The sequence below is a fragment of the Choloepus didactylus genome, chromosome 1 (assembly GCF_015220235.1).
Source record: "Choloepus didactylus isolate mChoDid1 chromosome 1, mChoDid1.pri, whole genome shotgun sequence".
NCBI classification, from domain to species: Eukaryota; Metazoa; Chordata; class Mammalia; order Pilosa; family Megalonychidae; genus Choloepus; species Choloepus didactylus.
In genome coordinates, this window is record NC_051307.1 from 214,535,890 (window position 1) to 214,549,348 (window position 13,459).

General features: G+C 36.6%; 1 protein-coding gene and 1 pseudogene across 7 annotated transcripts in view; one reads left to right on the forward strand and one right to left on the reverse strand.

Annotated features, from left to right (window-relative positions):
- FHIT (fragile histidine triad diadenosine triphosphatase) overlaps window positions 1-13,459 on the reverse strand; it is a 1,654,094-nt gene that overhangs the window by 1,171,005 nt on the left and 469,630 nt on the right. The gene's annotated exons all lie outside the window — the stretch shown is intronic.
- On the forward strand, window positions 5,880-6,379 carry LOC119526943 (annotated as a pseudogene).

Genomic DNA, 13,459 nt, shown 5'->3' on the forward strand with positions numbered 1-13,459 from the left:
CCCGTCTCAGTGATTCCCAAGCCTACAATTCATTGGCATTAATCACACTCACAATGTTGCAGTACCCTTACCACAATCCATTACCAAAACTTTCCCATCACCCCAAACAGAAATCCTATACTTATTATGCTTCAACTCCCCATTCTACTCCTCTCCCTGTGGTAAATTGTACTTTACTCTCTGTTCTTATGAATTTGCATATTCTAGTTATTTCATATAAGTAAAATCATACAATATCTGTCCTTTTGTGTCTTGCCTTTTTCACTCAACAAGATGTATTCAGGGTTCATCCATGTTGTAACATGTATCTGAACTTCATTCCTTTTTACAGTTGAATGACATTTCCATATTTTGTGTATATACCACACTTAGTTTATCCATTCACTTGCTGATGAACACTTAGGTTGCTGTCACCATATTGGCTATTGTGAATAATGTTTATGTGATCATTGGTGTTAAAATATCTATTCAAGTCCCAGCCTTCAATTCTTTGGGATATATACCTAGAAGTAGGATTGCTGGGTCAAATAGTTGTTCAGTATTTAACTTTGAGAAATTGCCAAACTGTTTCCCACCACACCTGCACCATTTTACATTGCAAGTAATCATGTTCAAGATTCCTATTTCTCTGCAACTTTGTCAGCACTACTTATTCTCTGTTTGTTTGTCTGTCTGTTTGTTTTAATAAAAGCTATCCAAGTCCTTTGCCCATTTTTCAATTTTTTTTTTTTCTTGTTGAGTTGTAGGAATTATTTATATACTCTGGATATTAAACCTTTATCAGATATATGGTTCCTAAATATTTTTCTCCCATTCCATAGGTGGTCTTTTCACTTTCTCAGACACCTTTTTATGTACAAAATTTTTAATTTTGATGACATCCAAATTATCTTTATTTTTTCTTTTATTGCTTTTACTTTTGGCCTAAAGTCTAAGAATCCATTGCCTAATACAAGGTTCTGAACTCATTTCCCAATATTTTCTTCAAACAGTTTTATAGTTTTAGCTCTTAACTTTAAGTCATTGGTCCATTTAAAGTTAATTTTTGTATATGGTGTGAGATAGGGGTCCACTTTCATTCTTTTCCATGTAGCACCATTTATTGAAGAGACTATTCTTTCTCCATTGAGTGAACTTGGCACCCTGTCAAAGATCAGTTGACCACAGATGTGCAGGTTTACTTCTAGGCTCTCAATTCAATTCCATTGGTCTAATATCTGCTCTTGTGCCAGTACCATAATGTTATGATTATTGTACTTTTGTAATATGTTTTGAAATTGTGAAGTGTGAGTCCTCTGACTTTGGTCTTCTTTTTCAGTACAGTTTTGGCTATTCAGGGTCCTTTGCCCTTCCATATGAATTTAATAATTAGCTTTTCCATTTCTGCAAAGAAGGTTCTCAGAATTTTCTTTGGGATTGCATTGAGTCTGCAAATTGCTTTGGACAGTATTGCTTCATAGCAATATAAAGCCTTCCAATGCATAAGCAGAGATATCTTTCCATTTATTTAGGTCTTCTTTAATTTCTTTCAGTAATATTTTGTACTTCTCCATGTACAACCCCTTTATATCCTTTGTTAAATTTATTCCTAGATATTTTATTCTTTTCGTTGCTATTAAAAATGGAAATGCTTTCTTGATTTTCTTTTTGGATTGTTCATCGCTGGTTGATAGATACACTAATGATTTTTGTGTATTTTGTACCCTGCCACTTTGCTGAATTCATTTATTAGCTCAGGTAGCTTTCTTGCAGATTCTTCTGGATTTTCTATATATAGGATCATGTCTTCTGCAGTTAGGTTTAGTTTTCCTTCTTTCTTTCTAATTTTAATATCTTATATTTGTTTCTCTTACCTAATTGCTCTTCTTAGAACTTCCAGTATAATACTGAATAACAAAGTAATGAAAGTAAGCATCCTTGTCTTGTTGCTGATCTTAGGGGGAAAGCTTTCAGTCTTTCACTAATGAGTACGGTATTTGCTCCTTCACAAATGCACTTTATCATTTCAAGGAAGTTCTCCTCTATTCATAATTCTCTGAATTTCATTATCAAAAATATGTTGGATTTGGCCAAATGGCTTTACTGTATCAACTGAAATGATCAAGTGTTTTGGTTTTTTTTTTTTAACCTTCATTCTATTAATGGGGTGTATTACACTAATTGATTTCTTATGTCGAACTACTCTTGCATTCCTGGGATGAATACCACTTGGTAATGGTGCATAATTCTTTTGATGTGCAATTGGTTTTGGTTTGCTAGCATTTTGTAGAGGATTTTTAAATCTACATTCATAAGGGATATTGGTCTGTACTTTTCTTTTATTGTGATATCTATTCCTGATTTCGGTATAGGGTGATGCCGGCATCGTAGAATGAATTAGGAAGTCTTCCCTCCTGTTCGATATTTTGGATGGGTTTCAGAAGGATTAGCATTAATTCTTTGAATGCTTCGTAAAATTCACTAGTGAAACCATCTGGTCCTGGACTTTTTTTTTTGTTGAAATTTTTTGATTACTGACTCAAACTCTTTTTACTTGGTATTGGTCTGTTAAGATCTTATATTTCTTTTAGACTCAGTTCAGGTAATTTGTACATTTCTAGCAATTTGTTAATTTCATATAGGGTTTCCAATTTGTTGGCATACAATGGTTCATAGCATCCTCTTATACTTATTTTTATTGTGGTAAGGTTGGTAGTAATGCCTCCACCACTTAATTTCTGATTCTTGTTATTTGCATTGTCTCTCTTTTTTTCTTTGTCAATCCAGCTAAAGATATGCCAATTTTATTGATTTTTTCAAGGAAGTAAATTTTGGTTTTATTTATTCTCTCTCCTATTTTTTTTTCCTATTCTCTATTTTATTTCTCTCCATGCTAACCTTTATTATTTCCTTCCTTCTACTCACTTTGGGGTTAGTTTGTGCTTATTTTTCTAGTTCTTCTAGAAGTGAAATTAGGTTACTGATTTGAGATCTTCTTTTTTGATGTAAGCAGTTACAGCCATAAATTTCCCTCATAACACTGCCTTTTTTTCTGTCTCATAAATTTGGGTATGCTCTGTTTTTGTCTTAACTTATCTCAAGATATTTCCTATTTTCTCTCATGATTTCTTCTTTAACACATTGGTTAAGAGTTTACTGCTATAGGCCCTGGTCCTGCAGGAGGCCTCCAAGGTTGACAGTGAGTGCAAGACCTGCCTGGGCTACCTCAGAGCAAGCTGGCCACCTCGAGCCCTTGGAGCCAGCAAGACACACCAAGGGCCTCCTGGGGACATTAGCAGGTGCAGTGACTCACCTGAGTAGCCACAGATGCTACCTGGACAGGCAGGGGGAGAAAAGGAGGCCCTTGCTCCCTCCCCATCTCAGGGGAGGCCAGCACAGACCCTTATCAGCTCTTAACAGGGGCTTTTCTGGGTGAAGACTCCAGGGCCTGGAGGAGATGGTGGAAAGGACTCAATGTGACCAGCAGTTCTGGAGGCCTGAGGGTCCAGTGTGATGGCCCCAATTGTGGGGAGCAGTCATTTCTGGGGTGAACCGCCTCCGGAACGGCTCAGCACACAGCAGCACCCAGAGGTACGTGGTGGCTTCTTGCCTCAAAAAATAAAAGTAACCCTTTCCCATCATGAGATTTTATAATGGCCTCTTAAAAATAACTTCACATGTTAACGATGTTAACAGGTTTTCCACTTTCCCATTAAAAAAAAAAAAAATCCCCCAAGCACCTTATAAAAAGATTAGGAAGTTCATTCCAGTCACTTTTCCCCTCTTGGCTTGGAAAGAGGAAGAAGCATTGCTACTTATATGCTAAGATACTATTATTCACCCTCCAAAAAACAGTTTAGTTAGTTTTATTATTGAATTTTTAAAAGTTATTATAAACATCTGCTAGATTTGTTAGAACTTTGTAAGGGAGCATAGGTACTGAGAGCCCATGCAACATACAGAGAAAGTCAGAGTAAAAATGTGAGAATTAAAAAAAAAAGTGTATTGCTTAATTTCTACAAATTTGGGGATTTTCAAGTTCTCCCTCTGTTACTGATTTCTATAGTCATTCCATTGTGACCAAAGAAGATACTTTGTATGATTTCAAACCTTTTAAATTTATTGAGACTTTTTTGTAGCCTAACATATGGTCTGTCCTAGAGAATGATCCATGAGCACTTGCAAAAAATGTGTATTCTACTATTGTTTGATGAAGTCTTCTGTATACGTCTTTTATGTTTAGTTGGTTCATACTATTGTTCAGATCCTCTATATCTTTATTGAACTACTATCTGTATGTTCAATTCATTATTGAAAATGGTATACTGAAATATCCTACTATTAATGTAGAACTGTTTGTCTTCCAGCACATCTGTCAATGTGTGCATAATACATTTTGAGGTTCTATTTTTAGGTGTATATATGTTTATAATTGTTATCCATTCTTGATGAATTGACATTTTTATCAATATACAGTTTCCTTCTTCATCCTTAACAGTTTTTGACCAAAAGTTTATTTTGTCTGATATTAGTATAGCCACCCACCTCTCTTTTGGTTTCTATTTACACAGAATATTTTTATCCTTCCTTTAACTTTTAACCTACTTGTGTCTTTGAATTTAAGGTGAGTCTCATAAACAGCCTATAGTTAGGTCATGCTTTTTAATTCATTCTTCCAACCTCTGCCTTTTGACAGGTTTGTTTAACCCATTTACATTTATCCTTCTGTACATATTTTTCAGGTATTTTCTTTGTGGTTACCACGGGGCTTAAATTTACCATCCTATAACAATCTTGGTTTATTTGAAACCAACTTCAGTAACATATGCAAATTATGTTCCTGTATCCCCCCATCCTCCCCACTTTATGTAATTCTTGTCACAAATTACATCTGTATACATTCTGTGTCTAAAACGATAGATTTATCATTACTTTTTATGTATTGCATTTTAGATCCTGTAGAATGTAAAAGTGTAGTTACAAGCCAATAAAATAGTACTGGCATTCATATTTACCCATGTCATTACCTTTACTGGCAATCTTTATTTCTTCATGTAGCTTTGATTTACTGCCTTTATTATTTCTTATAGGGTCCATCTAGTGGTGGAGAACTCATTCAGCTTTTGTTTATCTGGGAATGTCTTAATCTCTCTCTCATTTTTAAAAGATAGTATTGCTGGATATAGAATTCTTGGTTGGCAAAATTTTCCTTTCTGCACTTTAGATGTGTAATCCCACTGCTTTCTTACCTGCATGCTTTCTGATGACATATTGGAATTTAATTTTATTATGACTCCCTGTGCATGATGCTTTGATTTTCTCTTGTAGCTGTCAGGATTCTCTCTTTGCCTTTTAATTTAGCAGTTTGATTTTAATGTCTTGGTGTGCATATCTTTGAATTTATCTTGTTCAGAGTTCATTGATCTTCTTGGATGTGTATTTTCTTGCCTTTCATTATTTCGGAAATTTTCAGCCATTGTTTCTTCAAATATTCTTTCTGACTCTTTCTGTCTTTTTTCTCTTTCTGGGACTCCCATAATGCATATATTGGTATGCCCCACAGGTCTCTTAGACTTTGTTTACTTTTCTTCATTATTTTGTCTTTCTGCTCCTCAGAATGAACAATTTCAGTTTTCTTATCTTCAAGTTCACTGACTATTCTGCCAGCTCTAATCTGCTGTCAAACTTCTCTAGAGATTTATTTATTTATTTCAGTTATTGTGGTCTTCAGTTATAATATTTGTATTTGGTTCCTTTTTATGAATTCTTTTTATTGAAATTATTCTTTTGCTCATCTATCACTTTCCTGATTTCCCTTAGTTGTTTGTGTGTATCTTCCTTTAACTCTTTGAGCACATTTGAGACCATTCTTTAAAAATCTTTGTCTGGGGTCGGATGCGATGGCGGGAGGAGGTGGGAGCAGTGACGGCACCAGGCGGGCGGAGGGCCTGTGATCCCATAGCAGTGGTCCAGCCAGGCGGGGGCGCCAAGAGCCCAGGCTGGAGGGTGCCAAGCGTGGTGCCGGTGAGTCACGATTGGAGGAGGCGGTCAACCACTGGGTGCTCAAGTTCTACTTCCACGAGGTGCTGTGGGCCTTTCGGGTTAGCCGGTATGGAGACTTCAGACAGATCCGGGACATCATGCAGGCTCTGCTTGTTAGGCCCTTAGGAAAGGAGCATACTGTGTCCCGACTGCTACCTGTTACGCTGAAGAAGGGGAAAATTTAGACTGTTCCTTTGATATGGAGGATGTGCTCACACCACTGGAATCAGCTATCAATGTGCTGAAGATGATTAAAACAGAATTTACATTGACAGATGCAGTGATGGAATCCAGCAGAAAACTGGTCAAGGAGGCTACCCCAGGCAATACTACCTTGGCAGTAGTGGTGGCCCAGTGATGACAGAGCCAGCTGGATGAGCCCTAAAACTGAAGAAGAAGAACTCTCTCTTCCCAGAGGAACTGTGATTCCCAAAACTTGTGACAAATCCCTTTTGGTTTTTTCACTCTGTCCTCCTGCCACTGAGCCCTGGATGCAGATACAGTTGTTTGAAGTGCATGACAGAGTGGGGAAACTAAAGCCTCAGAATGTAAGACTAGTTCAATATTTGAATATCAGTTAATTTAAAACACCCTGTTATTCTAAAGAAGAAAAACCATATGATCACATCAACTGATGCAGAAAAAGCTTTTGATAGAATTCAATGTTAGTTCATGATAAAAAAACACTCAGCAAAGTAGCAATAGAAGGAAACTTTCTCAGCCTGATAGATAGCTACGGAAAAGAAGCTTCAACTAACTTCATACATAACGGAGAAAGATAGAATTATTTGTCCCTAAGATTGGAAATAAAGCTAGGATATCCATTCTCACCGCTTCTATTCAGCCTCATACTAGAAGGCCAAACTTAGTGCAATAAGGCAAGAAAAAGAAATAAAATACATACAGATTGGAAAGGAATGAATCAAATTGTCACTATTTGCAGATGACATGCATCTGTATAAAAAATTTCATGGAATATAGAAAAATCCATACAAAATAAATTTAGCAAGGTTGCCGGATACAAGATTAACACAAAATTCAATTGTATCTCCATACACTAGCAATGAGCAATTGGCAATGGAATTAAAATAATGTCATTTATAATAGATCCAAAAAGAAAACAAAGAAAAAGAAATAGTTAGGTTTAATTCTAGCAAAACATGTGCTGGATCAGTGTGTGGAAAAACCAAAATGCTGATGAAAGAAATTAAGACCTAATAAATGGAAAGACAAACTATTTTCATGGATGAAAGATAATATAGGTAAGATGTTAGTTCTCTCCAATTCGTCTACAGATTTAATGCAGTTCCAATCAAAATCTCAGCAGGATTTTCTTTAGATACAAACTATCTGATTATAAAATTTATAACAAAAGGCAAATGAAGTCAAATAACCAAAACAATTTTGAAAAAGAGCAAAGTTGGAAGATTCACACTACCGAATTCTAAGAACTGTAAAACTACACAGTAGCCATGACAGTGGTATTGACAAAGGTGTAGACACATAGATTAATGGAACAGAAAAAGGTTTCAAAAATAGATCCATACAGAGAAGACTAACTGATTTTGACAAACATGAAAAGGAAATTTAATGGAAAAAGGATATAGTATTTTCAACAAATGGCATTGGAAAAATTGGCCATCCATTTGCAAAAAAAAAAAAAAAAAAAAAAAAAGAACCCTACCTAAAACATAAAGAAATTAAAATAGGGCATAATCTAAATGTAAAATTTTAAAACTTTGAAAAAAAGAAAATCTTCATGACCCAGAGTTAGGCCAGAAGTTCTTAGATGTGACACCAAGAGCATAACTCATAAAATAATTTTAATGAATTGGATTCATCAAGATTTAAAACCTTTGCTCTGATAACAACTGTTAAGAGAATGAAAAGACAAGATATAGATTGGGAAGAAAAATTTGCAAATCATATCTGACAAATGCTTGTATCCAAAATATATAAAGAACTCAAAACGAACAACCCTATAAAATGCTATTAAAAACTGGCAAAGGACTCACCAAAGAGAACATATGGACAACAAGAGCATGAAAAGATGCTTAATGTCATTTAGCTATTAGAGAAATATAAATTAAAACCACAAATGAGTACCACTACACACTTACTAAAATGGTGTTAAACTTTAAAAAAAGACTAACAATCCAAGTGCTGGTATAAATGTAGAGCAACTGGAATGTGTCCATTGTTGAAGGGAATGCAAAATGGTACAGCCACTCTGGAAATCAGCTGGGCTGTTTCTTATAAAGTTAAACATACGCTTTCCATACAACCCAGCATCGCCACACCTGGGTATTTACCTTTCAGAAATCAAAAGTTACGTTCACACCAAAACCTATACATGGATGTTTTAACAGCTCTATACATAATCACCCCAAATTGGAAACCATTCAAACATCCTTCAATGAGTGAATGGATAAACAAACTCTAGTACATAGATAAAGTGGAATACTACTGAGCAATAAAAATGAACAAACTATTGCTACTTCAACAACATGGATGGGTCTCAAAGACATGCTGAGTGAAAGCAGCCTTAATTTTTTGAAGGTTACATCCTTTAAAAAAAAAAGCTATATACTGCGATATGACATTCTTGAAAAGACAGAACAGCGATTAGGGATGGGGAGAATGTGATCACAGAGGGTAGCACTAGGGAAGTTTTTGGAATGATTGAACTGTTCTGTATCATAATTGTGGTGGTTATAGGAACCTATACATGTAAAACTCAGGACTTTCCCCCCAAAAATGTTGATTTTACTGCATGTAAGTTAAAAATAGAAAAATTATAATATGACCTATATAATTTATAAAAATTTATGAATTTTATAAATTTATAAGAAGTAAAACCTTTGTGCTCAATAGAAAAAAAAAGCCTTTGTCTGGTATGTCCAAAGTCTGGGTTTCCTCAATGATCATTTCTAATGCTTTATCTTGCTTCTTTGCATAGACAATCATTTCCTGTTTCTTTATATGCCTTGTAATTTTTTCTTACACACTGGCTATATTGATATTTTAAGGTGTTATCTTTGGAATTTAGCCATTGAGTTCTCTTGTACCATGCTAGTGTTATGACACAGATTTTCTTAAATACCAGGAGTTTAAAAATGAGAGAGGGAAAAAATACCAAAAAAGAAAAACATTCTTTCAGTCTTTGCAGATTGACTGGTGTAAGTGATCTCCTTTAGAGGCTAGCCAGTCTTACAATGAGTGTAAAGAACAGGCCAAATCTTTTCTAAGCATGTGTCTCGTCCTGGCATGTCTGCATGGCCTTAGGAATTCCCCTCTTTACATGAACCTGAATGTCTCTTTTGGCCCTAGGAAATAGTCTTTTCTCCTGGTCCTATGTGCTATATTGTATGTCTGGGAGAAAAGAAGGCCCAAGGTATTGATCCATATTAATTCATGTACAGATGATTAGGCACTTGAAAGAAAAAAAGATAGGAAGATCAGTAGTGAAGGGAATGAGCATGTGATTAGGCCTCTCAAACTTTTTCCAGAGTATGAAAAAGGTTACTGAGGTTACTTCAGTTTAGGTGTGTCTCATGTAAATGTACATCAGGAGGTCCCCAGTGTGTAGAAGACTCTCAGTAATGTTATGGACAAAATGATCTGCCTATGTAACACATATTTGATCAGGGCACTCATAAAAAGGTGCTATGGAGGCCAAGGACAGAGGTTTTCATAGTCTAACTGGACCAACAATGACTTCATTTCACCAAGGTTGGCCCAACCATTGCCACTCCTGAATGCTCAACTTTCCAGCAATATCAGAAAGCAACTATGGCAGAAAATTTTACTTCTCAGTGGATACAAATGTGTTCCTTCACATTTCCTGGATCCCTGTGGTTAGGTAGTGCCATGTGACTAATGCTGGCCAATGAGCTGTGAAAAAGACTAAAGCATTTAATAAGAGTCTGTGAGGGGCTTTCCTGCTCTAACTACCCCTGCCACTTGACCTGGATGCCAAGCAATGAGGTCAAAGAATACCAGATGGCTGGGTTACTACACAGAGGATACTTGCCTTGCATGGTTGTCTAACCTAAACTAGGAATTTATCTGACTGAGAAACAAACCTTGGTTATGATAAACCACTGATTTTTAAGGGTTGTTGTTGTTGTTGTTGTTGTTTTAAATCTACATCCTGTCCTTCCCTGTTCTCTGAATCAAAGATACAGAAAATAACCTGAGAGGACAATCCACTCACCTGGGGGCAAGTTGACTATATGGACTCCATCCATCATTAAGGGGACAAAAATTTGTCCTCATTGAAAAGACACATACCAGAAGTGGATTTCTTCCCATGTTTTCCATGCTTCTGCCAAAAATATTTGTTAGCTACTTTATTCACCTTTATAGTCTCTCAGAGAACATTGTACTTGACCAAGCAGCTCATTTTATAAGAAAACAAATAAAGCAATTAGATGGTGCTCAATGCCCCTTACCCCACCCCACACCCATTAGTCTTATGAAGTATTCCATCCACAACAGTGGAATGGCTTATTAATGATTCACTCATGGTACCAACTAGGAAACAACACCTTGCAAAGCTAAAGGATTATCCTTCAGGCAGCAGTACATTATCTAAACTAGTGACAACATATAGTGCCATTTTTCTATACTAAGAACGTATGGGTCTAGAGATCAAGGGGTAGAGGTGAGAGCAGCACCTTTCACTATTACATCAAATTAATCACTCATAGAGTTTGCTTTCCGTCTCAGCAACTTTGAGCTCTTTTGATATAGAAGTTTTAGTATTCAAAGTTAAGAATGCCTCCAACAATAAATCCAACATTGTTTCTACTGAACTGGAAGCTGAGATTGTCAACTGGACATTTTGGGAGTTATTAGGTTGATAGGAGTTGTTAACCTTGATTTTCAGTTGAGAATTAGGTTTTCAGCCCCCTAGTGGAAGCAAGAAAAGAATATCTAGGATGCAGACAATCTACTGGTAGTTCGTTCAACTAGGATGCAGACAATCTACTGGTAGTTCGTTCAACTATAACAATCCCAAACAGGCAAAGGTACCGTGATGGTCTGAAGCTTTACATACCCCAGAAAAACACGTTAAATTTAATACATTCCTGTGGTTGTAAACCCATTGTGAGCAGGACCATTTGATGAAGTTATTTCAGTTTAGATATGCCCCACCTCAATCAGGATGGGTCTTAATCCTATTACTAGAGTCCTCTATAAAAGAAAGAAATTCAGATATATATAGAGAAATCCACAGAAAGCAAGACACTGAAATGGAACACAGAAGAGAAGGAAGAGACTAGGAGATGCTGCCATGTGCCTTGCCATACGACAGAGGAACCAAGGATCACCAGCAGCCAGCCCCAGAATGCCACAGTCTTCAGGGAGAAAGTATCACCTTGATGATGCCTTGATTTGGACATTTTCCCAGCCTCAAAACCATGAGCAATTCCCATTGTTTAAGCTGAACCATTTAATGAGCAGCCTAGGAAACTAAAACATACCAATGGTTCAGATCCGACAGGGATGAAGATATGGTTTGCTTCGTAAAGCTAAGAGATTGAATTTGCTAAGGTCATGGCTGAGAGAAAGGAAATATGGAATACATAATGAAGGAATGAAATTATAGATACCAAATCAGTCTCGTGACCAATTGAAGAAATGAAAGCTGTAGTAGCTATCCATTTTCCTTTATTAATGGGGCAACTATCTATATCTCATCTACAGCTACATTAACTGTTTCCCACCCCCTATTATCACACTATTTTAAATTGGGCATGTTTAGTATGGTTAACTTTACAATTTAATCTATAAATTATAGGATATCAAGAAGGAATTGTGACTGAACTGGAAGAATGAACAGCACCCAGAGATCCTGGATGAAATGAATGATGAACTGTTTGCTCCAGGGAGAGTTACATTGTATTAAGTCAGAGCAAGTTATTATGGTTTGGATAATGAGGTATAGAAAAGGGACTATTATTGACATTTGGTACCAAGAGATGGAAGAAAATGAAACATGTCATGTGTTGCTGCTCCCAGCATCTTATGAGCATTTTCCCTTATTATGATGGTTTTCTACACCGTGAATCATTCCTTCTCATGGGAGGATCCAGAAAGCTCACATTCTCAGCCTTCTTTGCTGCTAAGGTGCCAGCATGTGATGTACTGTCCAGTACTCAGTCCATGCAAGACTTCAGTCCGTGCAGTACTCAGTCCGTGCAAGACTTTAATTGTGAAATTAAGCAATGAGAAAAAAACAGGCTGTGTGTGGGCATCCGTTTTGCCAGTGTAGGCAGTGGGAAAGGTACCCAGCTTTCAGGGTGTTAAGAGAAATTGCAATAAAATCAAATGCTGGCATCCATACAGATTACAGTAAGGAAAACTTCCTGGCATCCAGTGTGTAGAGGGTGACAATTCCCTCATCACTCTGGTTCTGTGGCAAGGTTCTGCCATTGTGGCTATTTTCTCACTAGGGAAGTTCTGCAGTATAGTTTGAGGCACTGTTACCAAAAGCTTATCCTCAAGATTTTTTACTCTGGGATCCCCAGTGATTATTTGAAATGCCCCATATCTGTAATAAATTCCTTTCTATTCAAACCAGCTACAGTAGACTCTATTGTTTGCAACTAACAATTTTGACCATACTTTCCTTTTTGTACTTTCCTTCCAATATCCTGGTAAATAATTTTTTAGCCATTCACAACCTAATATTTCCCTTTCTGGAAACTCTAATCTAGCATTATTTTTCTGTGGAATCTCCAATGCCCTCCTTTACCTCCAAGCCACAAACAGTGAATCGGACTGACTCCTAGTTACAGAATCCCACCTGCCTTCCTTTTCCAGCTCAAACTTCTTAGCCTAAGGCTGGCCTATTTATTGAATGAAATATAATTTTCTGTCAGTCAACATGGAAACATCTTTAGCTAAGTCAAAAGCTTAGTTACTCATCTATTTTTCAAGTTGTAAGCATATTCCTAGACACAGCAACGCCTCAAACACAGTATTTATCTCTCTCTCTATTCCACTATTCAACAATCATTTTGTCTGCCTTTTTGGTTACTCTTTGCATAGCAATACTGTCTTTTAGCAAACTCCTCCAAAGTGTTGAGAAATCTGTCAGAGTAATTTCAAATTAGTAGTTGTGTAGTCTGCTTGTTAAAGAATGTAAGAATATCAGGAATTGTCCCATTTCCCATCTTGTCCAGAGACCATGCTAACTCAGGCAAATTGTGTGGATCTGTGCCACAGGCCTCCATCACACACACCCTGAGAGAAGGCTCTCAGTGCCTTCTCAGACTTCTAGTTTACCAGAAGAAGATTGTTTAAAAAGTGCCAGAGGAAAGTAAATAATCATCTTGGGGGGGCAGCATTTCTTGATGCAGTAATTAAAAAGAGATTTAGATCCAGTGTGCAAATTCCCATAGAATCCTACTTAGCCCCCTTATGTATG